The sequence below is a fragment of the Phalacrocorax carbo genome, chromosome 5, assembly GCF_963921805.1.
Source record: "Phalacrocorax carbo chromosome 5, bPhaCar2.1, whole genome shotgun sequence".
Classification (NCBI taxonomy): Eukaryota; Metazoa; Chordata; class Aves; order Suliformes; family Phalacrocoracidae; genus Phalacrocorax; species Phalacrocorax carbo.
Genome location: NC_087517.1, coordinates 51079492 through 51106723, shown reverse-complemented (window position 1 = coordinate 51106723; position 27232 = coordinate 51079492). Strand labels below are relative to the sequence as shown.

Genomic DNA, 27232 nt, shown 5'->3' with positions numbered 1-27232 from the left:
TCCAAAGAGAGCAGGTTTGTATTTTACATCTCAGTAACAGCAACAGTGGTTTAGAGTGTGTTAAAACTTCAGGTTTCTGCTAGTAGTTTAGGATTCTGCAATAAACCTAATTTTTTACTCATCACAGCATGTGATCTTGAGCAGGGAGGTCACAGTGTTCCAGTTAACGTTGCCAGAAGCAGTTAAGTAAACATTGCTGGCCTTACAAACAGGTTATACCTAAACTGAACCTGCTACATCCCTGACTGATCTCTTGCTGCCTGGCCTTTTTGGGAAGGAACTCCAGCACAGCAAGGCCCCAGGCACCGGCTCCAAACAATACAGATGCTAAAAGCAATTTCAGTGCTCCAGTTCAATCTGAAAGGAGAAATCAAGCCAACAGCATTCAAAGAGTTAACCACAGTTGCCATCATCCCCCCCACCCCTTTTCTTTGAAAACCTCTCTTCACAGAATCACAGAATGGTAGGGGTTGGAAGGGACCTCTGGAGATCATCTTGTCCAACCCCCCTGCTTGAGCAGGGACACCCAGAGCAGGGGGCACAGGAACACATCCAGGTGGGTTTTGAACATCTCCAGAGAAGGAGACTGCACAGCCTCCCTGGGCAGCCTGTGCCACTGCTCTGGCACCCTCACAGGAAAGTTTTTTCTCATACTGAGGTAGAACTTCCTGTGTTCCAACTTGTGCCCATTGCTCCTTGTCCTGTCATTGGGCACTAATGAAAAGAGCCTAGTCCCATCATCCTGACACCCACCCTTAAGGTATTTATAGGTGTTTATGAAATCTCCCCTCAGTCTTCTCTTCTCCCAGCTGAACAAACCAAAGTCTCTCAGCCTTTCCTCATAAGGGAGATGCTCCAGCCCCCTGATCATCTTCGTAGCTCTCTGCTGGACTTTATCGAGCAGTTCCACATCCTTCTTAAACTGGGGGGCCCAAAACTGGACACAGTACTCCAAATGTGGTCTCACACGGGCAGAGTAGAGGGGGAGGATAACCTCTCTCGGCCTGCTGGCCACACTCCTTTTAATGCATCCCATGATACCGTTGGCCTTCTTGTCCACGAGGGCACATTGTTGGCTCATGGTCTTGCCATCTGTCACTCATAATCCTCTACTAAAATAGTCTGAAAGGGAGTTACTTCTTGCCTGAATTCCCTTTTGCATAGAAAATTACGATTTTTCATTATCATTTCCAACACATCTTTTCTGTGTGCTTAGTTCTTCAGTCACTCCTTCCTCCCAGCACCTCCTTTTCATTTCATCTTTTACCAAAGGGAAAACACACACTGACAAAACAAAAAACAAACAAACAAACAACCCACCCCAAAATTAAGGGGGAAAGCCCCTCTCCCCATAGGGCAAAAAGAGTTTTGACCTATTTTACCCATTCCCCTGCTCACAGCTGCAAACAAACCACAGACATCTTGTATTTCTCCTCCTAGGGCACAGCATCACAGCCCCATCCTTCCTCACTTCTCCCACTCATCTGGCACCCGCACCATAAATGCTAGCCAGTCAAAGCATTCCCAGGTTGGCTAGGACTTACAAATTGACAGCTTTATGAATATGTGAGATTAGTCTTGCCTCTCTCAACCAATTGCACCCACCAAGGGAGGAAACACAGTCCCCAGCAGGAGGAAGAGACATGCTAGGTCAGATGCCTGCACAGATGATAAGCCTTTCCAAGCTAGAGGGCAAATTGGTGGCACATGGGATTCAGGACCATGTAGCTGGGGGGATGGAAACTTTAACCAGCAATATTGTGTCACGGCCTATCTCATCTGCAATTAAAGGCAGGTATGCAGTGGGAGAGGTGAATTGTTTACAATTCCTCAAGCTCTTGAAGATGTTTTAGAGCACTAAGAAAAAGTTCTAAGACAAGCTGCCCTGCCATCAGGCTGGCACACAGCAGCCCATAATATCCACGAAAGGAAATAAAGGACGAGCACAGCTGCTGTTTGCATATGCACCCTACAAGCAACTCGTGCAAATCCTCTCGTGCTACTCGCTGTTTCCTACCTCACTAGTAATTAACACATCCCAAGAACCACAATGTGTCATCAGGACAGTGCACAGACCCTAAGTATCCTGCAAAGCCAGCAGTTCCCACCCTAATTTACTTCTTTACACCCTATGTATTGTTTTTGCCTTGTTTCACACTTCACTTAGATGCTTAGTTCAGACCCTAATTATGCTTTGTAGATAGTTAAAGCACCTCTGTTTCTGGGTGTAGAAATACTCCCCAGGACATATTGTAATTGTCTAGGAAACATTGCCTGCCTGCCCTGACTTCTAGGTGTAGTTTAGCTAATTGTGTTCCTTGTAGCTGGATTAGAAGCATCAGCTCATCTCTAATGCGCAGTAACCGCAAATCAAGTAGTGAGGCTGCACTTGAAGATAATTAGAATATAAAGCACCAAAGAGTTTTCTCTGTGGCACCTCCCACAAAGACGGAAAAAAAAGACTGGTTTGTTCATCCCTGACTGCAGTGGGGAGCTGCTGCTTTCTTCACAGCAGGCTCCCAGGGGATCCATTCCCCCTTCTGTGCCACAGCATGCAAAGCAAATCTAAATTAGACACGCTACGTGGCAAGCAGCCATGTCTCCTAACTACAGCAGGATCAAAGATAGCTATAATCCCAACAGGGTGGGTTAGATTCAGCTAATGAATGCTCTGGGGAAGAAATCTGGCTGGATTTGGATGGCTTGATAGAGAGAAAGCAGAGCTCCCAAGGCTTGGGAGAAAGCATGGGACTGATCCAAGACTTCTCAGGGAAAATTATTGAACCCCAGGTGGGGTAAGGAGTGAAAACCAGACAAGGGAGGAAGGAAAGCACTGAAAGATGGTATGTAATATAGCACCATCTTCTGAAAGAGAACCACTCCTGCTTTTCAGATGGCTCATTGCCCCTAAGCATTTAAAACATCTTTATGCTCCTGGATTCTATGCCTGACAGGCCTGGAAGGGTAAGGGGTGGCATTGGCACAGCTGAGACTATGCACCGAGCTCCTGTAGTGTGTGCAACAGCCCCAGCCCCGACATTCACAGAACATACTTGTGAAAAACAAAAAGCCATCCTATTGCTTTAGATAGAGAAAGAAGAGTTAAAACAACTGCATAGCAAAAGCAGATGAAAAGCATGTACTCTTAGCCCACTCATTTACCCTGTGCTTTCTATGGGCTTGCAGAGCTGGGAGGACTTCACATACCACTATGGATTGGTTTCACCAAGAGCAGTAAGGAGTTATAAATGCTCACTTACAATCATCTAGAAGCTCAGCCTTTTTCCTTCATGTCCTGCCCAGTGCCTGTTGGGCCTCCCCTGGAAGCTGCAAGGGAGTTTGGTGTGGAGCAGCTCTCACTGACCCTGATGGAGAGATTTTCCAAGCAGGCACCCAAAGCACCAGCCCTCTGCAGTTTTGCTGGAGTTAATTAAGCAGCAGAATTTCCATCACATTGTTCCAATATGCTCTGTTATGAGCCGGCTTCACCAGTATTGTCTTGCTGAGCAGGATAGTAACTTGTTTTTCTAGAACAGCAAACCAATCTCTTACCACATTGGTGGTGGCAAGGTGCGTGTATGCTCTCAGAGGGCTCCCAAGGACCTGCTTTTACAGTGTTTCTGAAGGTAAGATTTCTGTTTAAGTTGCCCAGTGTTGAGTTATGTACCTGGGAAGAACTGGGAAGGGAATCCTCTTGGTTTTGCAGGGAAATACAATGATGTCCCCAGCCTGTGGGGCCCTGGCAGGGCTGTTGGTGTTCTAGTAGTGTAGCCGAGCTCCTTCTGGGGTTGCCTTTCATGGGCCTGCAGCACTTTTGGAGAAGGGCTTGGGAAAAGAGGAGGAGGGTGAGATAGTTTCTGTTACTGGCAGAGTTGCAACTGTACATGTGCAGAAGCGCGTGGTCTGATGTAGGCTGTCATTCACAGGACAGGCAATAAGTGACAGCCTGGTTTAGGTGATAGGGCCATAGGGAGGACAGGGACATGCGCGGGCAGTGTCAAGCCTGTCGTGCCCCTGTTGCATGACAGCAGCGAAGTTGCTCACAATAGAGCAGTCCAGCTCACTTAGCAATGCTGGGGCAGTGGCTGTCTTTATACCAGACCTTTTGCAAGGTGTTGCTGACTTTAACCGAGGTCCATGAGTGCTGGGCTTGTCATCATAGTTATGGAGGCATTCAACTGCACTGTGTGGTCTTATTTATATATCTGCTATGTAATTCACATGCAGGTTCTCAAAAGTAACTTCTCTCAGATGAATGATAGCCAGTTAATGGGTTTGTTTGGAAATGCAAGTGTCCACTGCCCACACAGAGAATTCAGTGATGGTTAACAATGTTAGGAGGCTTTTCAAGGACAAGCCAGTCAGTGCATGGGTCTCCTGTCCCTCCCTTGCTCACTCATGCCCTTACAAGGGAGTGGGCAAGACTCCTCTGCTTTCAGGATCTTATCACAGGAGGATATCAGCATCTAGTTGGTAACACCTAGGTGTTCTTGGCTCACAGATTCTGCCAAAATCCCCCTGTCCTGATGAGAGCCCACTCTGTACTGGCAGAAATGTTGTGTTCCCCTCACTGATGCGATGGTACCCTTGGCTCAATTACTATTTCCCTTCCCCAAGACACACATCCAATAGTTCAATATCCCTGGTGTTCTGTGAGCTGAGAGGATGCCCAAGGATTAAAGATGTGTGAGGCTTTGGGCAGCCATCTGTACCGATGGCTTTGTACCATCTGGGTGAGCATGGAGTCATTATGGGCTCTTGTATTTATGGGCAAGATCTGGCTATGTTCTTTCCCTGGAGGTTTTGGGAGTTTGCTAAGCCTGCTAGTGGAAGGAGGCTCAGCTTCATAAGCACAAGTACAAGGATTGGTCAGCACAGGAAGAGGTGGTGTTATAAGGCCCCATCCTAGGAAGAAGCCTTGTAGCCTAAAGATAGTATCTCATTGCAGGTTAGTAGTGAGTGAAATTGCTTGGGCAGTTTTAAAGGCTATTCTTAGTCCCAATTTTTTTTTTCAGGAAGCATATTATTGGGAAGTGTTTATTTAGACTGAGATTTAGGTCTTCCTCACAGAAGGATATTTCTGCCAGTCACCTCCTATTCTTTGCTATTGGTTCATCTCCAGCAGTGATTGCTGGTGGTATAGTTTGCAGTGCCCCAGCAGCTGGATGGGGTTCTGCACCAAAGGTACAGATAATATAGTGAGTGATGAGAACTCATAGAAAGAAATACTGATATGAATCTCAACTTGTTTTGAGGTGAAGAAATAATGAATATTCAGGGATTCTGTGTAGGAAGTTTGATTAAACTGATTTCTGCTTTAAAACTTGTTTTGGGATGCACAAGCCAGCAGCAATTTCTTGGAACAGCTCTTGTCCAAAGCTGGGCATGGTTTTTGACTGCTCTTGTTTGCTAGAGGTGTGTAAAATGTTTCCTCCCCTGGCAAGATTAGTGTTTGAATCTCACCTTAAACAGTCAAAAAAGGAAGACAACAAGTGGTATTCCCTACCAGAGCTTTATTGTTCATAGGTGTTAAGGTGTGGATGGGAAGGGCTGCTCATACATGAGCTCTCCATCCCTTCTCCTTTCCAGCTGGATTCAGTTCTGTCCTGAAAAAGCTGATAAAGTTCTTAAGGGATCCTTATCTGGAGGGCACTGGGTAAATCCCTTCCTCCAGTCCTCATTTTGATTACTCAGGCTAAGCAAGGATGAAAGGCTATGCCAAGCCATAATCCAACAGACCACCATTCATCTTGGAGCAAATAAACACAGAACCCAGACTAAGCTACTGCCTTTTCCTAAGACTGTCAGGTTCCTTCCAGGGGCAGATGACAAACTCTCCAGATGCCTTTCTCCAAATTTCCAGAGACCTTCCCTTGTGTCCTGCTACAAAGACTCATCAGGCTCTCACGCCTGCCCAACAGATCAACAAGTGGATAACCCAATCCTGCTTCTCCCTGTCTCTCCTCCTTTTCCCAGTGTCTCCTTTGCCTGCCTTAGACCTCCTGGAGTTGCTCTACAAACTACAGCTCTGCAAGTGTCTTGCTGCCTGAACAGGTCTGCAAATGAGTGACTATTTACTGTAGGCACAGCTGAAAGAAAGGCACCAAAATCTCCTTATCCGATGAAGCTGCCTGCTAAGCCAAAAATTTCGTGACTGCTGGCCAGCACATTTCTCATCAGCACAGTAAGCAAGTCAAGCTAGTGAACTCCTGGATGCCAATGTCAGCACAGGAACGCAGCCAGTCAGGTGGTGATCCCATAACCCCGCAAAGGGTTTTCTTTGTATCAAACCCAATGAAAAAGATCCAGTGAATCAGGCAAACATGGCCCTTGCTTGTACAATCTCACGTTGCAGGGAGGAGCAGCATAAGGCTCAGGGAAAGGGAACAAAGCTGAGAAAAGATCTGGAATAACTTCTGTAGGAGGAATGACTGGCTAAGCTAGGACTACCCAGCCTGGGAAAGGGTGGTTGAAGGACAGGAGAGAGTTCTGGCATCAACAGTGTCTGGAGATGGTGAATGGGGAACACTCTCTGCTGTTCTCTTTCCAGTTCAGGATTTAGGTAATGATAAATCAAACCATCATGTGAGAAGTCAGCTAACTAAAGGAGAGAGTCCTTGTGCTGGGTGGGAGAACTTCATGGTAGAGGATACTGTGGAAACTAGCACCTGACATAGCTTAAGAAGGCAATTAATAGAAACAAAAAAAAAATCCACTGAGGCTTATCAGAAGGAAGTAAGGCCCTTAGCTGCATATTGCAGGAGTCTGAGGATCATTTTAGGGGAAAATATCATTGGGTGCTTATCCTGGTCTTACACTGTCCCCAAACATCTCCTGTCAGGCATTGTCAGAAGGTAATAAGCAGAATGACAAGCAGCCAGGAGTGTGAAGCAGTGATATATGGAGGGTAAGGAAGCAGACTGAAAAAAAATTGTGGGAAAATCACAGGTGCATCACATTTCTAGTGGCCTTTCCTCAGGGAAGACCATCAGCTGCTTTGTGAATTGCTCTGGACAAAAGCAGGGCAATCCAGCAGGTACCTGTCTCTATGCCAATGATGAGAATAGATCTGTGATAATGATACTGATCCTGTGAGCACAAGCACAGGTGAATAATATTACTGACAAGTCCCTCTGAGGGCAACAAGACCCATTCTGTACATATGGGCCTGAGCTTCAGTGCATCTATGTATACAGACCTTTTCCTGCTTGGCTCATATAATGTAAAGAGGCAATACTAGCAACATTGAGCCCTTCCTTCTCTCTCTCGCAGAGGAACAAGACATGATACAGAGGAGCTCTGTTATGCTTGACTTGCACAGCTTACAGATGCCTTTTTCCAATACCTGGAAGAATGGGATCTTGGCATTAGTCATCCTCTTGCTCCTGGCGGCCCTGACCATCTTAACTTGCCAGATGTGTCAGCTCCAGAAATGCAACAGGACTGGAAAAAGTAAATATAGGGTGACAGTTCTCAGCAGCCACTGGGAGCCTGCGTTTCTGCTATCCTTTCCTCTCAACAGCATCTTCCGCCCTGGACCAAACACAGGAGCTAAGCAATGGCCTCAGCTTTTGTGCTTCCAGCTGCTACCATTTCTGTCATAGTCACTCTGGCAAGCGGTGTGTCCAAGATCTCCATTACCTGATCTGAGACAGGTAAGGGAGCCAGTTCCTCTTGTTAAAATGAAGTTGGCTCTGTGTGCAAGCAGACGAGAGGTGGGAAACTGGGGCAGGTCACCTCTCCTGGTTGTTACCTGCAAGGGGAGGAAACAAGGTGCACACATTACAGGATCCCACAAGCACGTCCTGCCCATACAGTTGTTGTAGCCTTGCTACAAGCCAGCTGCTTCTGTACCAGGTCAGACACATGAGCATGGCTTCCTGTGTCCTCTCCAGCCCAACTGTTAGCTCATGCCCCAGGTGATGCCAGGCTCACCAACTCTTCCTCACTGTCTACAGTTCTTCCCAGCCTCCTGTCACCCACACTCAGCAACCCCACTCAGCTGCACAAGGTCACAAGCCATGACCATGGCTCATCCCACTTCTTTCATCCAGAAGCATCAGGTCTGAGTGCCACCTGAGCACAGCTTGCTAGACAGCTCCAAGATACATTTTTATAGTAACCAGGTTGCAAGGCTGTCCCAGAAAGTCTAAACCATACAGTATTCACACCAGGTGGTCAGTGCCAGCACCTGCATGATGGCAATGTTAACACTGGACCCTTTGACAGGTCCTACTAACAGGGTCTTGCTTGTGACAGCACTGTCCCTGCAGGAAGAGAGGTTGAGTGAGGCCATAGGATCCACTGTCCTCCTGCCTATGCCCCCGGTGTTGGGGGAAGAAATGCTTCCCACTGTACTGGAGTCTTTCCCAGCTGGAGTAACCCTTCCCTCCAGGACAGGGCTATGCACAAACTAAAGCAAATAAAAGTGTAAGATTGTGTGACAGCAATGTCTTCATCCACTGCACTAATTTTTGGGGTACCCTATTTAAATATTCTGCTTTCCAGAGACAGGATCCTCAGGGCTTTTTAAACTCTGGGCTCTCTAAAGGCTTTCACAAACTACAAAATAAAAATCCCACTCCAGGACTCTCACCATCATCTCTAAATGTCATCATCTCCAAGCTGGATGGCACTTACTCAGCTTTTCTTTACTCCCACAGAGAAGAGATGCCACAGCAAAGGCTGGGTTAGGATAAAGGCAGAGAATGGCATTTGGTGGAAAAAAATGCCACCTCGTCTGTATGACACTGCTAAGCAGAGCAATGCAGATATCAAAGCAAGTATACTGATGCTAGGGCAAAGTCAAGAACCACCCTCATTTTCTGAAGTCAAACTCCAAACTTTTCAGAAGTCAAGTGATGGACTGACTGACAGTCCAGTAGAAAACAAGACCCAAAAATCTGTGGCAAGAAAAAATACAAATAGAGAGACTCTCTGGCTGAAGGGAATGGAGAAGCAATGTAGAACAGAATATATTCCACATACAATAAAATATTTCTCTTCCACTTAAACAGAAACTCTTTATGTATGGTAACAGGACCAAATATGCACCAGAGACACTTGCCCACTTGTTCCTGTTTCCCTGGCAGGACTAGACAGCCACAGAGACACACAACAGGGGAGGGGGGATCAATACACTAATGTATCAGGTCAGCAGCCAGCCCCATTGTGATTTTACAGGTATTGCAGCCCACCCACAGCACCTGTGCACTCACTTCCCATCCTTCATTGCCCCTCAGCCTCCCAGACGGTACTCGAAGTAGCCTAAATTCTGGATGGTAAATTCAGATTTTGACCTCTCATAAACAGGGCTGCTGGGATGCTTCAGCTCTTCAGGCTGCAAGCAAAACACAGCAGACAGGTATGATAGTGTGCGACAGGGACCTTTGTTCCTGTTTCCAGGTGTGTTAATGAACGTTGCAGAGCTTATGAAGTCTGTGGCTGAGGGAAGTGAAAACACTGGCAGAGCAAATTCTGGGGAAACTGTTGCAAAAACTCTCCTCTCACTTGATCAAAAGTTCCACATCTACTTGCTTCTCCTTTATCTGTCTCTTAAATTTCTACTGAAAAAGAAGCAATTGCAAACCTTTCCCATCCCATCTCCCTAGACCCTATTACTGAAGAGACCCAGTTTCTTCTCCACCTCCAGCCTGTGCCTCTGTTACTCGACGTGGTTTCCAGTAAAACAAATTCCTCAAGTTCCTGGTGACCTTCCTGCAGCTGGCCAGGGCTCAGTGCAAGAAGAGGAACCCAGGCACGTAGCCCTGCTGTGCAGTGCCATGGCAGGGGGAGAGCCGGCTCAGCAACGGGAGAGAGGAGCCAGCACCAAAATACCACCGACAGCTGCTAAGTACAAAAAGGCTATTAGGGGGTTGCAGCTGCTTCTCTCTAATTAAGAGAAGAGCCAACACTAGAAGGAAAAGCACAGCAAGGGGGAGGGGAAAAAAGGCTGTCCTGCATGTCATGGGACAAGCAAAGCAGCTGCTTTTGTGTGCATGCTCTCCCTGTTGCAGCACAGCTGTTGGGCTGTGCTGTGCATTTCACTCACTGTCCAGCCTGAGCCTACAAGTGGATCCTGAGTGACGCCAAGCTCTCTCCACCTCTTTCTTCCCCATGGTCTGAACCAGGATTAGATGCTTGTGCTATGCCAGAGAGCTGACCTGCGAGCAGGGTACCACACAAGCCCTCATGGGTCCCCTGGCTCTACTGCAAAGGCACCAGGCCTGAACACACCTTCCTTCCCACCATTGTAGGAATAGGAGGGAAGTTTAACACTACCAGACTAATAAACACCCATATCTGTCTTTTCCTTTTGTACTCATTTTCTTTAGGTGAAGGTATTATGAACTGAGCTGGACAAGCTGTGCATCTGACTCATCTCCTCTAGCAGGACCAAGGCCCTCAGCAGCATCAGCAGCAACTTGGGGCTCCTGCCTGACTCCTGGGGCACACTGAAATTCTCCCTTCCTCACGACAGAGAGAGATGTAAGCTGCTTTTGGCTGGCTTGGAGGCCCAGGGGCTGCCTGGCCATGGGTGTGCTAAGTCTGCTGTCCAGGTCCAACTGCTGAGGCAGGTCCTGTCCCATATCCCCAGGCTCCAGTGCGTGATCCAGGAGTGGCAAAACCAAGCGGTGAAGAACTGCAGCAGGCCAGTCTTTGGGGACCACTTTGCTACCTGCAGGATGCCAAGGTGAAGAGCACCCTGAAGCCGGAAGCGAGAAGGGATGATAGCTCAGTAGATGTAAAGAAGTGTGCCTTGACCGGAGAAGAAATGTGTAACAGCTTCTGGAGATGTCTCCTTCTCTCACCTGTTGGAGGAACATGGAGTGAGTCAGTCACCAGGTCCTCTCAGAGTACAGCCAGCTGGGAGGTTGGCCTTCTGGCAACACGAATAAGATCAAGATTGCCAGTTGCCATCAGCAGCAGCTAGAAGGGTCAGAAAGCCTAGAACCCCTAAAACACTTTAGCATTCAAAGGTGTGCCTTACTAATTTATTGGCCATTTTATTTTTGGGCTCTTCAGTACTGATGTGTTTAGGGGGGTGATTTCCCTGAAATCTGTGTTTCCCGCTGCTCTGTGTTCTGCCATCCTTTGCCACAGGCATTCCCTGTGGAAATGTACTTGGATGCATGGTCCTGCAGCAGGATGCAGCACAGAAACTGAGGCCTGGGGTAAATGCATGGCACTACAGCGAGTGAGCTGAGGGATAGCATACAGTGCAGGGAGAGCAGAGCTAACTCTAATGGAGATCACTTATAGCCTCTTTTCCCTAACTCTCTGTTACTCTCACTTGTGTGCTTCTGACGCCTCATTTAAAGCTAGTTTGGGTCTACCTGCAGAAGTAACACTGCAGATGTACCTGTGAATGCCCAGGGATTTTAAATGCACACCATCCCTTGGCAACAGATAGCTGTGAGACATCCTTTAGACTGGGTTGGATTTGAAAAGTGTGCTGAGGGGACAGCAGTAAAGACATTACTGGTGAAATCCACAGCACACATGTCATTTTCCAACCAACTATTCCCTATGAATGATCTGCAGACACCATGAGCCAGCAGTAAGAAAGGGCATGAAGCTGAAGCCTTTGTACTTTGAACCACTTGCCACATTGTACCATGGTGCCCAGGAGCTCAGCTGGAGGCAGAGGGAAGTGGATCACTTAGAAATCTGAAGTTGCACTAACAGCAGTATAAAGACAAACAAGTACTGCAGAGTTGGTACAAGCTCACAGGTCTCAAGGTGTTAGCTAGAGGTGTAATCAAACAGGGACAGATGGCTTTGCCAGGGGCATGTAATTCTTTAGTGGCCTCTGGCAGGTTTTGGTCTCTCCCAGGAGCAGCCAATAATTGCTATTTCAGAAGACATCAGTGGACTAGATGGCTTGTAGGTCTGAACCTGAATGGTGATTCCCATGTGCTGCTACAGACTCCACATTCCTTGACAAGTGTCCTGTTGCACATTACTTCAAAGCCCCTTTGATATGGCTATTAAGTTTTCCTGTGGTAGCAAGCAGCAAAGCCAGGGAGCTCAGGCTAGATGTGGGAAATGGCTGCATGTTGGAGAGCCACATGCTGGAGAAACAGCTGTGGAGGAGGGACACAAAGAGGGGACTGAAGCCATGTGTGAGCACATGCAGTGATGGCCCCAAGCTGCCATGAAGCAAGTGTGGGCAGCTGGCAGAGGACATGGCCTTGTGCAAGGGGATTCCAGCACCTGCCCTCTCCTCTGGCCAGCCCCGGCAGCGAGCAAACCTTGCATGGAGGAAAGGCAGGACTCAGTAAGATAAGAGGGGCTATGGCTTTCACACATCCTGTTCAAGCTGGTCTGAGAAAGGGGACAGGGCAAGGTAATGCTGCTTGATGTTCCAGCAAGCAGATGTCCAAGAGCAGTAGGGTGTTAGCAGAGGTGGAAGCATAGCAGAGAGTTTTTCAGGTGATACCACTGAAAGAAAGCATCTGAATTTTACTCCTTGGCATGGACCTTCTTTGCTGTCATGACAGCCCAGTCCTGACTCCCTCAAAAGCCCATGGGTCAGGATGGAAACATGAAAACAGGCCTTAAATGTAGGTATCTTCCCTTGAATGAGGTTGAGGTATGGTCCATGTAGAGGCACTTGTGGCACAGCTCCATCCTCCACCTCACCCCCACGGACATGTTTTTTCCCTCTCTCCCACAGGTTCAATGGTTTGACAAATATTCCAGAAACACTGCACGGGGAAGTCAGGGTCACCCTATGCAAGCCAAAGGCCTCCCATAGCTTCGTTTTCTGTGAAGTGGTACAGAAGACTACAAAGGTGAATACTCTATCACATGGCCTTGCCCTGTGTGCCCACACAGTGGCCAGGAGGTTGCATGTCAATACAGCCTTCATTTTATTAATGAAAAATCCTCGCCCTGCATCCTTGGGGGTCACCTGTGTGATATTCATGGCAACAGATCCCTTCTGCTCCCAGTATGCTTCTCGGGTAGAATCTGCAGGAAGTCAGGTCTCTACAAGGATGGAGTTTGAAATTGCATGTTAAAGGTGAGATCTCCAGGGAAAGATGAAGGCATATTGATGACAAGCTTATGTTGCAGCACCTTCTCCCTTCTCCACCCACAGAGGCAAGAGTTCACTCTGCATTGTAGTGGTGGCCATTTGGTTTGTTTAAAGAGACTGGTGGCCCAAAATGAAGACAGGTGATGTATTCCAATAAGGAATTAATAGCAATTTAAAAATATTAGAGGTGTATTATAAGTGGTTGCTAACAACATTAGTGTATTTTATAACAGAGAACAAGTGGCATCTCAAGTCCAGCAACCTCAACAACTAACTGTAAGAAACATCTATTCGTTCCTTATACATGGGAATTTGGTGTAAAATGTGACCAACACGAATTTAATTCCAGACCTAGTTCTCATAGTATGCAAACATTAACTTGGCAAAGAGTATAGCCTGTGGGACTTCCTGTGGGCCTCTGGGTAAAAATACCATGATGCCATAAGAATTAGTAGTTTAGTACTGTAAAATTAGCACAAATGCTTTTGGATGTATTCTGTACTGCACTACCTCATGCAGTCATGTTTCACTGGACTCAAAAATCAGAAGACACCCTTGCATCCAGGTTATCCAGACACAGGAGAACAGGGACTCTTCCATTCCTCCCTAGAAGAAAGGGAAACTGCCACACCAAACAAATAGAGCGCAGATGCTGGCAATTGTTAAAAAGCTAAAATTCAGTCTTGGGAAAAATACTGAGCAGCAAGATATGGCCAGCATGCTGTGGTGGCCCTGCAGTCTTTGTTGCTGAGGTCCCAAGAGCACACTCATGAACTGCAGGAGGCTGATGTGTGGCCTTGATGGCTGCAGAGGTCATTGCACTGGATGCCTGCTCACCACATGCCCATATGCCTTTCACAAGACATTGTGGGAGAAGTGCTTGTGTCACTAAAGTGCCTTCCCATCTCTCAGAGGATAGAGGTCAGGCTACTCAAGGCAAAAACTACATCCCCTCATAGCACTGCAGATAAGAGTGAGGATTTTATATCTGCTGCTGTTGCTGCTCCAGTCTGCTCTGCTGCCTGCTACCTTTATCTTACACCCAGAGGGATGGGGAGGTGTTATAGGGAAAGGTCCCTTGCATTCCCATCGTACCCCAGCAAGTGCTGCTGAATCAGACCACAAGTCTTTCTAGCCTAGTGTCTATCTCTGATAGAGGGCAAAGTATTACGGAAAGAAGACAGGCATAACTGATACTCCCCCTCTGTACTCCCCCTGCCTCTTCCGGTTCGTGGCTTAGAGACTTCTTGAGCTAGGGTTGGCTTCTGTCTATTTAGAAATCCTCAATCTCCTTCCTGCACTGCTTCAGTCTCCCCTTGAGCCCATGCTAACATTTAGCAGCCACAGTGCCCTGCAGCAGGGACTTCCACACCAAACTACAGTTCTAAGAACCACCTTCCCTCGGTTGACCTTGTGATTTGTTGGCTCATTGCACTAAGGAAACACCCACCTACTTCTCTCAGACAATGCCTTCCACTCCTCTTCCCTGTATCACAGGACTTTAATGCCTTTTCTCTGCTCTGCAGAGACCTGAAGACCAAACTTCATCGCAGTCCTGTTGCCTTTCAGTATAGTGCCAATTTGCTTTTCCTCTTGAGGATGCCCTGGGGTGGGGGCAGTGCAGAGATGCTACAGTGCTTCTTGGGAATGTAAGGAGAGCTTCACTATCATCCTTCAATCTACACTGACGAGATGGCCCTCAGGCCATTGACACTTGAGAGCAGCCCTAGAGATGCTCTGCATTGCAGATAAGCTGTAGACAGCTCCTTACCCTGACAAGGCTGAGGTAGAGCCATCTTTTTCTCCAGTAACCCAACTTTTGATGCACAAACCAACAACATTTCAGATGTTGGGCCCTTGTCTTATGTGGGTTTCTTCCCTGCACCATCCAGCTAGTTCAAGGAATGGAGGGACAGGAAGATCCAGCAATTTTCCTTCTGTAGTTCTCAGCACGTAAGCAGTGAGAAGGTAGACAGCCCTTTTACTTTCCTCACTTTACATCCTTCTCCCCTCTTAATTGTATATCCAAGGTTTCCCCTTGGGACTGGGAGAAGCACAGCAGACTTTGAATTCTTGAGCTGGTCTCTCCTGGGCTGAACTCTTCCCACAGCCTTAAATGCTCAAAATATCTTCTCGTCTGTACCTCTAAAGCTAGTGTTTTCTGTTTTGCTAAATACAGGCAAAGTAATTGCAAAGGCTCCTCTCTGGTGTTTCTGAGCTTTGCTGCAGGTGGTAGATTTAGCATAAGCACTTACAGGTCTAAGAGGAGTAAATCCTTTCCTCCATCACCCTGTTTCTACTAACTTCAGAGCTTGTTCCACAACTACAGAGACGATACCGAGGTAGTTCTTGTTAAATCATGCTCTACTATTATAGGATGGTGAGGTCCTACTAGGTCCTACTAGCTACCAAGAAGCTAATGCCTTGGCCAAGTGGTCTGAGTTCCAGCAGTACTGAAGCCAACACAAGCTTTGTTACTAGCTTTGAGAAATGTGGGATCAAGCCTGAACAGTTGCAATATTTAGCTCTAATCAACACACAGCCCTTTCCCAGCATGACTACCTTATGCAGCATTATGACTATATTTGAAATGCCCAGCTCTGGGACAGAAATAGCTACCCCAATGTTTCACTTCTCCTTTCTCTTCCCCGTCCCAGATGTACACTCAAGGATAGATGTTCCCTGCAGATGCCACAGCAATCAGCACCAGAAGTCCAGGCCACTGACCCACACACTGCTAATCATCAATGAGACTTTCCTCTTCCACATGCCTGAGCCTCCAGCATGGGACTGTACAGTCCTGGTCTCCGTTTATGAAGTGGACTGAGTCCCCAGGCATCTCATTGGACACGCCCCCCTGGGGAAGAGAAGAGCGAGCGAAGCAGCTGACCACAGGGGCCTCATGATAAAGTCCATCCAGCAGCCCATAGCTAAATGGCATCCTCTGCTCGTTTAGAGGGGAGGTCTTCTGCAGCAGTTGCATGTGAATCTGGCCAGGGTTTTCTTTCATGAAGACGAACAAGGCAGCACTCACAGTGGGTATATCTAAAATAGATGTCTAAAAAAATTAATTCTTGCTCCCTAAGGCATGAACGGAGGTAACAATCTTTTGGCTTTCTCCCACTCCTTGCTGCTGCTCCTGGTAGGGAAAGGCTTTTTAGCTTTGCCAATCCCATGTCATCTTTACAATAGCAGCAGGGTTTCAGCAGCACCTCGAGCTGGAGAAGGTTTGTACATGCAGAAGGAAATAGAGCCTGCCCTGAAGTGCTCACTATGACCAGACAAGAGGAAAAGTGGATGGGAAGGAAGAGTCAATGACCTTATTTATAAGATAGCAAAGCACTAAAAGGTTCATTGATTTCTCTAAGCTCAAACGAGAAATGTAGCTGGCAGCTTGAATTTATATTGAGATCCTCTCCAGCACCTCAGAAAGCCATCACCATTTTTTCCTAGTAGCCTCCCAGGCTTGGCTTATTAGGACTTCCAAGTTTGTTACAGAAAGAGTGAAAACAGGCCCTGGGGCTATTGGGGTATATCTGCCTTGGTGTGAGCACCACTGTACTTGCACAGGACAGGTCGCTAATGGGAAAGTGCCACCCATCTACTCCAAGACACCAGCCAGAGACTTTCACTGGCAATCCAGCAACCCAAAACTGAACATGGACAACTCTCTCCACACTGTGGGCACGAGGGTGATGTGTCATCTCTGACCTTCATGCAGAGGCAACTCCTCGTGCTGCTTGGGAAGACATATCTCCCTCCAGGGAAGGATGCTGCTCCTTGCACCCCTGAGGGTGCTGCTGTGCTGGAAGGGCAAGCACCCAGCAGCACTGCCAAGGTGACCATGGCTGCAGGGCTCTGCCCTGGCTCCATGTCCCGACACAGAGAACACTGAAGCGAGATACATCAGATGTCTGCCCACCTCACATCATCCTTCTGCTACAGGAATCTCTGATGGAGACTGGAAAGGGCTGGGGCTGCCTCACCACCCTCCTCTTCCCCACTCCAGCTGGGTCTAACAACTCAAGTGTTTTCTACACCCTGAAGCAGGGAGTTTAATAAACTAGCTGACATTTTTACTGCTATTAATTCTAATGAATCTGTATATTCTTGCTGTTCATATCCATTTAGTCTTTTTCTGAATCTTGATGTATTCTGGCCTTTGGGAATTCCTGGGGCGTGCTCATTGAATGTCATAGGGGAAAAGAAGTTAAAAACCCCCAGATTTTTCACAGCTTAAAATTTCCTTTCACCTGTCTCCCTGTCCTGGTCTGATAAGAGAGGCCCACTTGCCATTTCCTATACTCCCAATGTGTTTTCTGACTGATTTCCCAGGCTTTCACAAGTGGCAAATTCTGTCACATAAGAGCCATCTTCTGCCTCGTCTGCAGGCAGGTGTGGGTTGGAACTCCAGTTTTCCTTTTTTCATGTTTTTTCTTAGTGGCACTGCTTAAAAACCCTGCCCCCTTGCCACAGTCACAAGATATGTAAGGTCTTACCTTCTGAGAAATCTGTTAAATACGTGAATGTGTTTTCTGTAAAGTACGACCAAAAAAGAAAAAGTGATGTAAGTCACAAAGGCTTATGTTAGTGTGGGAAGTAAGTGAAAGGAGGCCAGCAGAAAAGGGTAGGGAGGAGGAGGTGCTGGTGGTGAAATGGGTGCTTCTGCAGCTATACACACCTTTGCACAGCTCCTCTTGTGTTTGCTTGCCCTACAAAATGTCTTGGGTTGCAACATAGACCTGAGTCCCTGGTCCTGTGAAGGCAGGAAGGATGAAGCTTGGAGGAAGAAGGCTGGAGGAAGGCTGCGATGTACTGCAGGTGATGTTCAAGTTGGGCTGAGGTGTCCCAGAGAGGCCAGCATTCAACTGTCTGAGGTGCAAAGCTCAGGCAGGGCAGTGGGAGTGGATGACAACTCGGCGGTGCTTGCAGGAGGTGGGCAGGATGGTGGCTCCTGGGTGGTGGAAGTTCTCCAGGTAAACAGCACTGCAGAGCTGCAAGGAGATAACAGAAAGGAGTCACTGTTTTTGCCATCCTCTGTCTTCCCCTCCTTGCAGAGGCCAAGCATGGTTTGGTTGGTTTTGGGGTCTTCTTCCTTTCATTCTTGACCATCTTCAGCCCTTCTAGGCTTTGATCTCTGAAGTTGTCCAGCCACAGCAGCAGCAACAGCCCTTTCCTGATGCAGGACGCCTGTTGCCCTGACTGCTACTGCGTCTAGGGTAGAGGCCTCCTCTGGCCTCTTCGGGGATGTGCCTCTCACACATGTCTTCTACAGTGGGCAATTTTCCTCTCCCTAACACTGTGTATTCAATCTCACCTGAAGTCGGTCAGGCTTTTTGCTGTGCTGCCTTCCCGTGAGACTGCATGGGCAACAGGTCTGACTGCAGATGGAGCCAAGCAATGCCAAGCTGAGGAAGAGAAAGGTGGCTTATAAATAAATACATAGTTTTTATATATAAACATATATATTATAATATCTATTAATAAATAAGTACCAAATATTTTAATAAATAAATATGTACAGGAGTACAGACAGGTGGGAAAATAGCTCTGCAAATCCTACTAGAAAAATATTGCTATCAAACCACAGAGCCATATCCTTCATTTCCTGCTCATGTAGATTTTTCCATCTCAAGACAAATACACAGAGAAGGAACCAGCCTCGGCCTTACAGGTGAACACTCTGCACTGGAGACAGTTATTCCACCCTCAATACAATGAGTCAGTGTGCTTATACAGTTAAACTATTAAGATAATTTTACTCCTCAAACTCTCAAAGCTTCTCTAATTAGCCTCTAGCAACTTTAGGTTTGGAGCTATTAACATGAACTGGAGATGAATTTCCGTGCAATTGCTTGTCCTGGTTCTTGGCCATATTTGACTGGTTTGGGTGTGCCTGGGGTAGCTCTGGAAGTTAACTGCAGATTCAAGTCCTTGCACAGCTTCTCCTGCCTATCTGTAGTAACTACAGACGATGGTGGTCTTGGGATTGAAAAGCAGAATGCCCTACTGAAGTAGCAGAAAAAGTTCCCATGATTCACTGGAGAGTGCTAGGAAGCACGCAGTGACTGGGAACAGCCCGAAGGCGGCACCAGGCAGAAGAGAAACGAGGAGGCTCTTGCATTTGATGTAGGTGCCTTCAGTGAGCGGACCTGACTACCTGGGATTATTCCTTGTTTATTCCAGGGTTTGTGCTTCCTCTTCTGAGTTCCTCTCCCAGCTTGGTAGTGCCAAGCTCTCATGCAGGTACTGGCATATTTGCAACAAATCAATGTGCAGCTGCTTTGCTGGAGCCAGGAGGGTTTAGTGCAGCACAGAATCGGGCCCAGTGCAAGTCAGCCTGGGACCAGCAGCAGCCCCCAGCATCACTGGTGTTTCTCCCAATGGACATCACGCACGGCAACAAAGACAAGCTCTCTCCTACACTTTCCTGGGATGGAGAGGCTGAAGAAGGGGGATTCCTCTCCTTGAGCTCAGAGGAGTTTGCACTTGAGGACAACCACATCAGGCGTGTGGTTGTGGGCACAGAGCTGCAGCTCACTCACATTGCATGGTGGAGTGGGAGGGGGCAGAAGGGGAACCAGGATGTCGTCCTCCCCACTGTGTGCAGCTCCTGTAATGCCTGCGCGACAAGTGTCACACGCTTTGCTTTTCTGTTATGAACAGGCCTGGAGGCACCTTCTTTAATTAATGTTTGGGTAGCCCTAGCAAAACACCATGTAAATGGACTTGAAGCAACACAGCCAGTTCAGGCACACCCGAACACCAAAGTACTCGGGTCCCATTTGGCCTACAGTCAGAGCCAGACATGTTAGACCTCCCCAGACTATGGCAGATCTCAGATTCAGCTCTGGAGATTAATTTCAGGGCCCAACAAGTTCGGCATTTAGTTTCAAGTCTCTTAGTGGCCCAGTTTCCAGTGCTATGCCATTCAGCTGGTAGGAAGGACTCTGAAGGCAGGCAGGCTGTGCCACTGAACGCTTTGAGAGCTCTGGCATCCAAGTCTTGGTCCCAGCCAGGAAAGTCTGCAACAAAGGCTTGGCTGGTGGGACCAAAATTTCAGATGATCATGAATTTACCCACATTGAACAGCACCTGCCTTCAGCTGCCAGCTAGGCAAAGACCGTTTCAGAGGTGCTGGGCACACATATGCAGGGCTGAGTGAACTCTGAGCAGCTCATCTTGTTAATCTGTCCGCGCATGCCATGTGTCTCCTCTCCAGGGGCTCCCAGCTGCTTTGGTGCCTGGCGATCCTCCCAAGTCTACCCTTCCCTCCCTCCTCCTCTCTAAGCACCTGCTTTCTGCAGCAAGGGAGAGAGTGGATGCCTGTCTCTTTCCTTCCCTGCCAGCCCAATCTTCAAGCAGTGCAAGTCCCACTCCCCAGACATGTCTCCCCAGTTGAAAGCAAGAGACAAAAAGGAGCTGCCCCGAGCATGCGCCATGCATCAGGCCAGGGCATCTCCCCTGCCATTTCCATGCTCCCCACACTGCTGGACCTTTGCCAGATGCCTTATACTGTCCCACCAAGACCCCAAAGTCATTCCTGACTGTGCCTCTCGCAGCCCACATGGGCCCTTTGGGTGAGCAAAAGCCACCCAAAAGCTCACTCAAATGCGAGCCTTTCCTCCCCTGCCTGTAGCAGCCAGCTTGGCAGCAGCACTCCCTGCCTGTCCCCCGCTAGCTGGCCCTCCTGGGGTCCCCTCCTCCTGGCCTGTGCAGCTGCATCCTTGCAGACAGTAGCAGCTGCTGGGGCAGTGAGTGGGGATCTTGCAAAGTGCCAATTTGTAATGGACTGTCATGGGAAGGAGCCAAAAATGCTGAGACTCACCCTGCTTGTCTGCCTCCAGACCCCCAGCTCCCCCCCCGCAGGGGTGGGCATCTTCAGGAGCAGTTCAAACCTCTGGAGGGCTGAGCTGGATCTGTGTGGCACCTCTCCCTCGCTGTTGACTGGAAAAATCAGATTCAGGATGATGCTAATCCTAGCGATGGAGCATCATCGTGACAATTCTCTGGTGCAGCTGTGTTTGCTGGTGAGGTGAAAGAGTCCACCTGCCTGTACCCCTCCTTCCTCCCCTCCCTTATGCGAGTGGCTGCTGCTAGTAAAACCAGTAGCCACAGCTTCTCTGGAAAAAAACAAGCATGTAATTTTTTCCTAATCCGGCACAGCCAAAGCTGTCCTGATAAGAACAATCCCTTGTTGGGAGTGTTCATGACAACAGAAGAATCTGCTGCCCTGCCAACCCTCCCCAGAAGCACCAATGGAGCCCTGCTCTTTCAGAAATCCCAAGGATCTTGTCCAAACCTTGCCTTCAGCATGCAGGACCTGATACTGGGCAACACCTCCCACCCAAACTGGAGCCCCGGAGCAAGATTAAACAATAACAACCATTAGGAGGTTAAAAGCAGGGTGTCAGAAAGCACCCCTGGCTGTGCCTGCCCACTCCCAGCCACGTACCCCCATACATCACTCACATAGTCCACACTGGGAGATGATCACCCTGGGAGCGCCTTTGTGTATTTTAGGATTTTTCTGTGCTTGCAAAGACAGAAGTAGTGTGTGCTGATGTCTGATGTCACACCACTGCCATACGATCCTCATCCGGCTCCATCAGGCAGTGGCAGCCCATGGCCCTCATCCAGGCAAGCAAAGAAGAGGGTTGTCCCAATAGCCAGCAGTGAGAAATTGTGCTTCCTCCCCCTGTATTTACCCCACATAAACAAAATGCAAATATGTATTTACAGAAATAAACTGCAGGGAGCCAGCAGGGGACCAGGTGACAGCTCTGTGTCACTGGCAGCTTTTGCCCATGACAGCATCACCAAGACAACAGCCATCCGAAGGAGAAGCAGTCAGTCCCCTGCGAGAGCAGAACAGCAGCATCAGCCTGACCCATGAACCTCCAAGGTCTGCTTGGCTCTAGATGAGCATCCACTTCCCACATCCCGCTTGTCTCCTTTTCCAAGCTCTCATCACTGAATCTAAGTGGCTTCATGGCTGATTTAACTTTTTCAGCAAAGTAGCTGGGAGGTGAATGTTATCTCATGCAAGAGAGAAGAGCACATTGACTGAAATCACACAGAAAACCTGTTGTAAAAGAAGGAAGACAATTTAAACATGCAGAGCCCTGGTTTTAGTTGTTGCAGACAGGGGCTTTACTCCATGTGGGAGTGCAGCTGAACTCCATACAAGCCATTTGTCACCCAGGAGCCTGTTAGGAGGCTGTCTTGTCTAACCATCATGTGGCTGTGGCAGAAATAAGAGGATGAAGGTTGCTGCTTGGTAGTAGTGTCATGTTTGCAATCCTGGGTTAAAATGTTTTTTTTAAAAAAAAAAACACAAGAGGTTGGAAGAATGGAGGGGGGATAAAGGCAACTGCATCCTTTGGAGAAACAGAAGTCTAAGTTTCTTACACCTCTGGGATTAGGTACAGGGGCCAAAGGCAATGTATTTGACCCACCTTGCTTTGTCTGTAGCCCCATCTCCCTGCATACCTGCCAGTGTGAAAGCTGATTAGAGCTGAGGCTCTGCTTTTCCCTGCTGAGAATCTGCTCGTGCCTCCTGAGCATCCCCCTGCGAGCTGAGCCTGGCTGTTAGTCCCAGCAGGCGCAAGGATCTTGTGCTCGCTCCCAGCAACTTCCTTTTCCGGCTGACGCAGGGGAAGCCCAGTGCCCTGTGACTGCTGGCACCCCTCCAGCCGCCTCTGCTTGGCACTCTCTGGCTGCAGGGAGCTTGGTGGAGGTCAGACAACAAATACAACATATCCTCTGGCTGGAGGGGAGGAATTCCTGACCTCAGTGCACATGCCATCCAACTTCTGGCTCAAGCAATATCTCGCTGTGGACACGATAGGGATAATGACGTGGCAGGAAAAACTACGCTGGAAACAAGGTGTGTATGTGGGGGATGAGGCTGGGAGAGGAAGAAGTGCTTTAAGCAAAAGGAGGAAATGTTACAGCGAGCCAAGTGAGACTCCAGGGAGAGGTCTCCTTCAGGTACCAGTGATCCAGCCAGGCACAGACTTCAATTCATTCTTTAAAGAGAAATAAAGACACTGATTCACTCAGCCCATGGCCCAAAGAGCCTTGGGAATGAACTCTTCTCTTGCCCTCTCCTGGAGGAGAAAGCCCTGATTGGGATACTTGCACAGAGCTCCATGGATTATCTTGCACCTTTTCTACACACAGTAGACACTGCTGAACACAGGGCTCTCACTGGATTCACTCTCCCCCACCCCTGCTCCAGCAGCTCAGCAGCCCTAATGCATGTTGAGTTTCTCTTATTCGCACTCAAACGAAGCCTGCAAATGTCTCTCAGAGCCCTATCTCCAAGGGCAGCAACCTAACACCTTTTTTTTTTTAAGTTAAGCAAGACTGACAGCTGGAAAAATACGTTTAAGTAAGTTTTAAGAGTTATTGATGAGAAGAGTCCTGGAGAGAAATCAGCTGGTGCAGCTTGCAGCGTACCCTGCATGTACATGGGGTTCATGCTATATGAACAGGTGTGGACAGGAAGCAAATCCCTCCAGCCCCAGAGTGTGAAATACTCTGAGAGAGCAGCTAGTCCAAAAACCCAATCCCTGCGGCTCAGAGACCGACTAGCCAGTGGGACATATTCCAGAGCATTTGCTTAATAGTACCATAAACTTTTCAACTAGAATAAATCTTTGTTTGTAAATTAAAAAATAAACCACACAGTGGTTCTGTGTTTGTACCGCTGTTTAGCAGTCCAGCAACTGTTCAGAGCCTGGGCAGCAGAAAGCCTTCAAGGAGACAGAGCAATGTCATTTCTTCTGGATTTCTCCTTCTAGCAAATCCTCCCTAGGAAAGTCCCTCTGGGAAGAGGAGATCTTGGTCTCTAACTCCATTCTGACTTTCCCAGCATCCATTTTGACAATGTTGCTCCAGGTTTAGTCCTAAATTCACCCTCTAATTTCACACAGGCTGCCAAGGAAATCCATTAGGCTTTGGCTCTCTTCTGGTCAGAGCCAGACTTCTTTTTGGAAGTTTTTTTCCCTTCACAATATTTTATGAAACCAGGTGATCTTTCCTATCACCACAGCTCCCAGTTTTTAAAAACATGAAGAAAGGCTTCAACCATTCCCCCTAACCAGGAATGAAATTGGAAAACATGCTCCTCAGAAGGCGGCATCAAAATGGAGAAAAATTTACTTCCTGAAGCGTTTGGATAATGGAGAAATATTTCAAAAGCCCTTCCATGCCTAAGGAGTTTCTAAAACACAAAGCAAAATAAAATCCAGCTGACCAGATGCCAAATTCAGACTAACTAGTAGTCTGCCCAAATCACCACCAATTGTAAAATACCCTTTTGTAAAATACATTTTACTCTGTATAAATACTTGGTGCCTACCATCACACAGCTGTTAGTCTCTGCTAACGAACTGAATGTTTTAGACCTGCTCTGAACCCAGCTCCAAGATTCAGCTCAGCCTAGAGCTCATCTGCCACACACTTCACAGTCCCCTGTTGCTCAGGAGGCTTGGTGATGCAGACACTGGTTAAACTAGTTTGCAGTGGAAATGCAAGCCCCAGCAGCATCCCAGGCAGCCTCACGTTCCCAGATATATAAAGACCTTTACTTACCTCTCTGGTGCCCCAGACGGTTTGTTGCCCAATTCAGGTAACAGTTTTGCTCTGTTTACTTAAGATTAGGCTCTTTCATCCCAGTCTCCAGGTTATTTAAAGGGGAAATGGTACCTTTTTCTTTTTTTTTTTTTTTTAAGGCTTTTTGCATGGGAAATCAGGGGTGCTTGGGGCTGACTTTTCTGGAATGGTCCCTCTCACCATCCCAGTCTCTTCCAGAGCCCTGTGTTGTACCAACCTGTCCCTAATGTGGCCGTTTTCCTAAGTGATGCAAAAGATCGTGGGCTTTTGAAGAAAAAGCCCTCAGCATGCAGTCTGCAAACTTGCTATTCTCCTCCATGGGAAGTGAAAAAGTTCCTCCTTAAGAGAAAAAGGGACTTATAGTTTTGGGTCAAAACCACACTAAACGGGTGCCTTCTGGAGAACGTCCTTGACATCTGGTTTTAAACATGTGTTAATGAACAAGCCAGTGCCTCCAAGCAAAGTCACGGCTCCCAGAGAACGTCTTAATCATTAACCATAAAATACGCAATTTCCCTGCAGTTTTGAAAGCAGGGGTTTAGATGGAGATAACGTTAAAGGCCATCAGGATAAGCCCACAGCTTGCCTGGGAGACCCATGAGCAGGGACCCCGCGCAGCCCTTCGATGTATTGCTTTCATTGCCTGAAGGTGGTTTTTGTCCCCCAAGCTACTGGTCTGCAGCGAGGACAGGACTGGACTCTGTATCCATCCCATGAGGACTTTGGCTTGGTCTCTTTACTACCCAAAAAAGGATGCTCACCCATATTGCTCTTACCGTCCCATTTTTAACCAGAAGCATCCAGAGATTGCTGAGCAAGTCTCAGGTTCAGGTGGGTTTCAGATTTTCCCTCACCATGATCTTACACGCAGGAGGGAGGGTTCGGGTCAACCCAAAAATGAGCAACTGGGCTCACAAAAACTCATGAAGTTTTTAATCAAGGAATCCCCAAGCTAATTAGTTTATATTTTTTATGTATTCAAATGTTCAGATGGCCTTGTGCAAATGCTGGCTAGCTAAATTTTGTTAAACAAATGAAACCAAGATGCGACTCTGGAAGGCAGAGCTTGCTTTGATTTTCTTAAGGCCAGTGAGAGCTGGAAGCACAGAAGTCATGCTGCTGGTTTGCCTTGCAGGGACGCTGCCCTGGGGGCTGATCAGCTCCCATTGTCAGCCCAGCATCTTTATCAGCTGCCCCACAAAAAGCCTGACCTCTGGTCAGTTGCTCTTGTTGCACACACAGAATATTTGCTTTCAAATACTGAAGCCAAAATCAGTTGCTGAAAAGGACATCCAGGACCTGAATGGCCTGGAAAGAGAGGGCTTTTAAAATGTGTGTGTATGTACATATGTACAACAGGGCACACCATGCTGCTCTGCAAACAAACTGGTGCCATCAGCTGAAAGTTCCCAGCAGCAAGGGAAAACTGGCACCAAACAAAAGCAAAGCCTGCAGCCATCACCAGACACATGGGAGCTGAGGGAAGACCAGATTTGGGTTACTTGGCCAAAAATGTTCCCTGTCCTTTCTTATGTGTTTGCAGAGCTTGTGCAGTCCTTTCCCTACACTTTAATGCAGAATCCAGATAACTTTCTCCTATAAATATACTGAATGGTATCTCAGTAACTAGTCAGTGCCTTCAGTCTTCATAGAAACCCTGATGTAATAAAAATATGGATGCATTAATCAAAAGGGCAGGGATTAGGATATAGTCTTTTGATCTGTATTGGAGGGAGGTAAAATTTAAGCCAAGAAATCTGTAATTTAGCTAGGGCTTGAGGAGAAAGCACTATAAAAATAAGCTTTCCCCTGCTGAGTGACATCCTCATCTTCCATGGTGGGATTAGAAATCCTACACAAAGGGCAGCTGGCCTTTACATGAACTGCTTGCTCCTGTGGCTCAGCCCTTCATTCTTCAGCGAGGACATAGGGGAAAACCACTGAATTCACTCCCAGTGACCCAAAAGCAGCTGGGAAGTGTAGGCAGAGCTTAAGCCCAAAAGTTCCCCTGGGGAAGGAGCAGAGTCAGGATAAGCAAAGCTGTGTTGCAATTTTTGGTAAAAAAGTGTAAATAAGCTAGTGATCCACTGAACTCCAGCTACAACAAGGGGATAAACCAAGTAGGAAGACTGAGCTCCACTAGACCCTGAGTCCTGCTCCCTCAGGTCAGGTTCTGCTGAGCACCAGTTACAGCCATTAAAATTGCTTCTTTAAGCATCATCATCCACTGCTGTTTCAGCTGGGAGCATACCAGGCTCCACAGAACCATCTTTAGGTCTGTCGATTCACTGGAAATAGGCTTTTAAAGCCCACACATCCTGCATCTCCTGTCCAGCACCTTTTCAACTTCATACGTGTATCTTGAGCCCAATGCATCAACACATTATACTTTTCAGAGCTCAGCAAGCTTGTACTCGCAGAGCGTTCAGTTTTGCCAGAGCCTATATGGTGATGCAATACTAGCAGCTTTCCAAAATAAAGCTGGTTCAATGTGTGCACATTGCCAGGTTTACGCTGTTCTACCGCTGGAGGAATCCATGACGCGCAAGTACACTGGAGCTAAGGTTA

At 47.7% G+C, this 27232-nt stretch overlaps 1 long non-coding RNA gene across 4 annotated transcripts; it reads right to left on the bottom strand.

Annotated features, from left to right (window-relative positions):
- Positions 1 to 1021: 1021 nt before the first annotated feature.
- Positions 1022 to 23614, bottom strand: LOC135313457 (uncharacterized). 4 transcript variants are annotated; one of them, XR_010373097.1, is made up of 5 exons: positions 22535 to 23605; positions 21515 to 22127; positions 20871 to 20989; positions 17542 to 18450; positions 1022 to 7753 (listed from the first exon to the last, which is right to left on the bottom strand). It is a non-coding gene; the product is annotated as an uncharacterized LOC135313457 (long non-coding RNA). The 4 variants fall into 4 exon arrangements; XR_010373099.1 differs by lacking the exon at positions 1022 to 7753 and having other exon boundaries at positions 13197 to 18450; positions 22501 to 23614; XR_010373096.1 differs by lacking the exon at positions 1022 to 7753 and having other exon boundaries at positions 13197 to 18450; positions 22535 to 23606.
- Positions 23615 to 27232: the final 3618 nt, after the last annotated feature.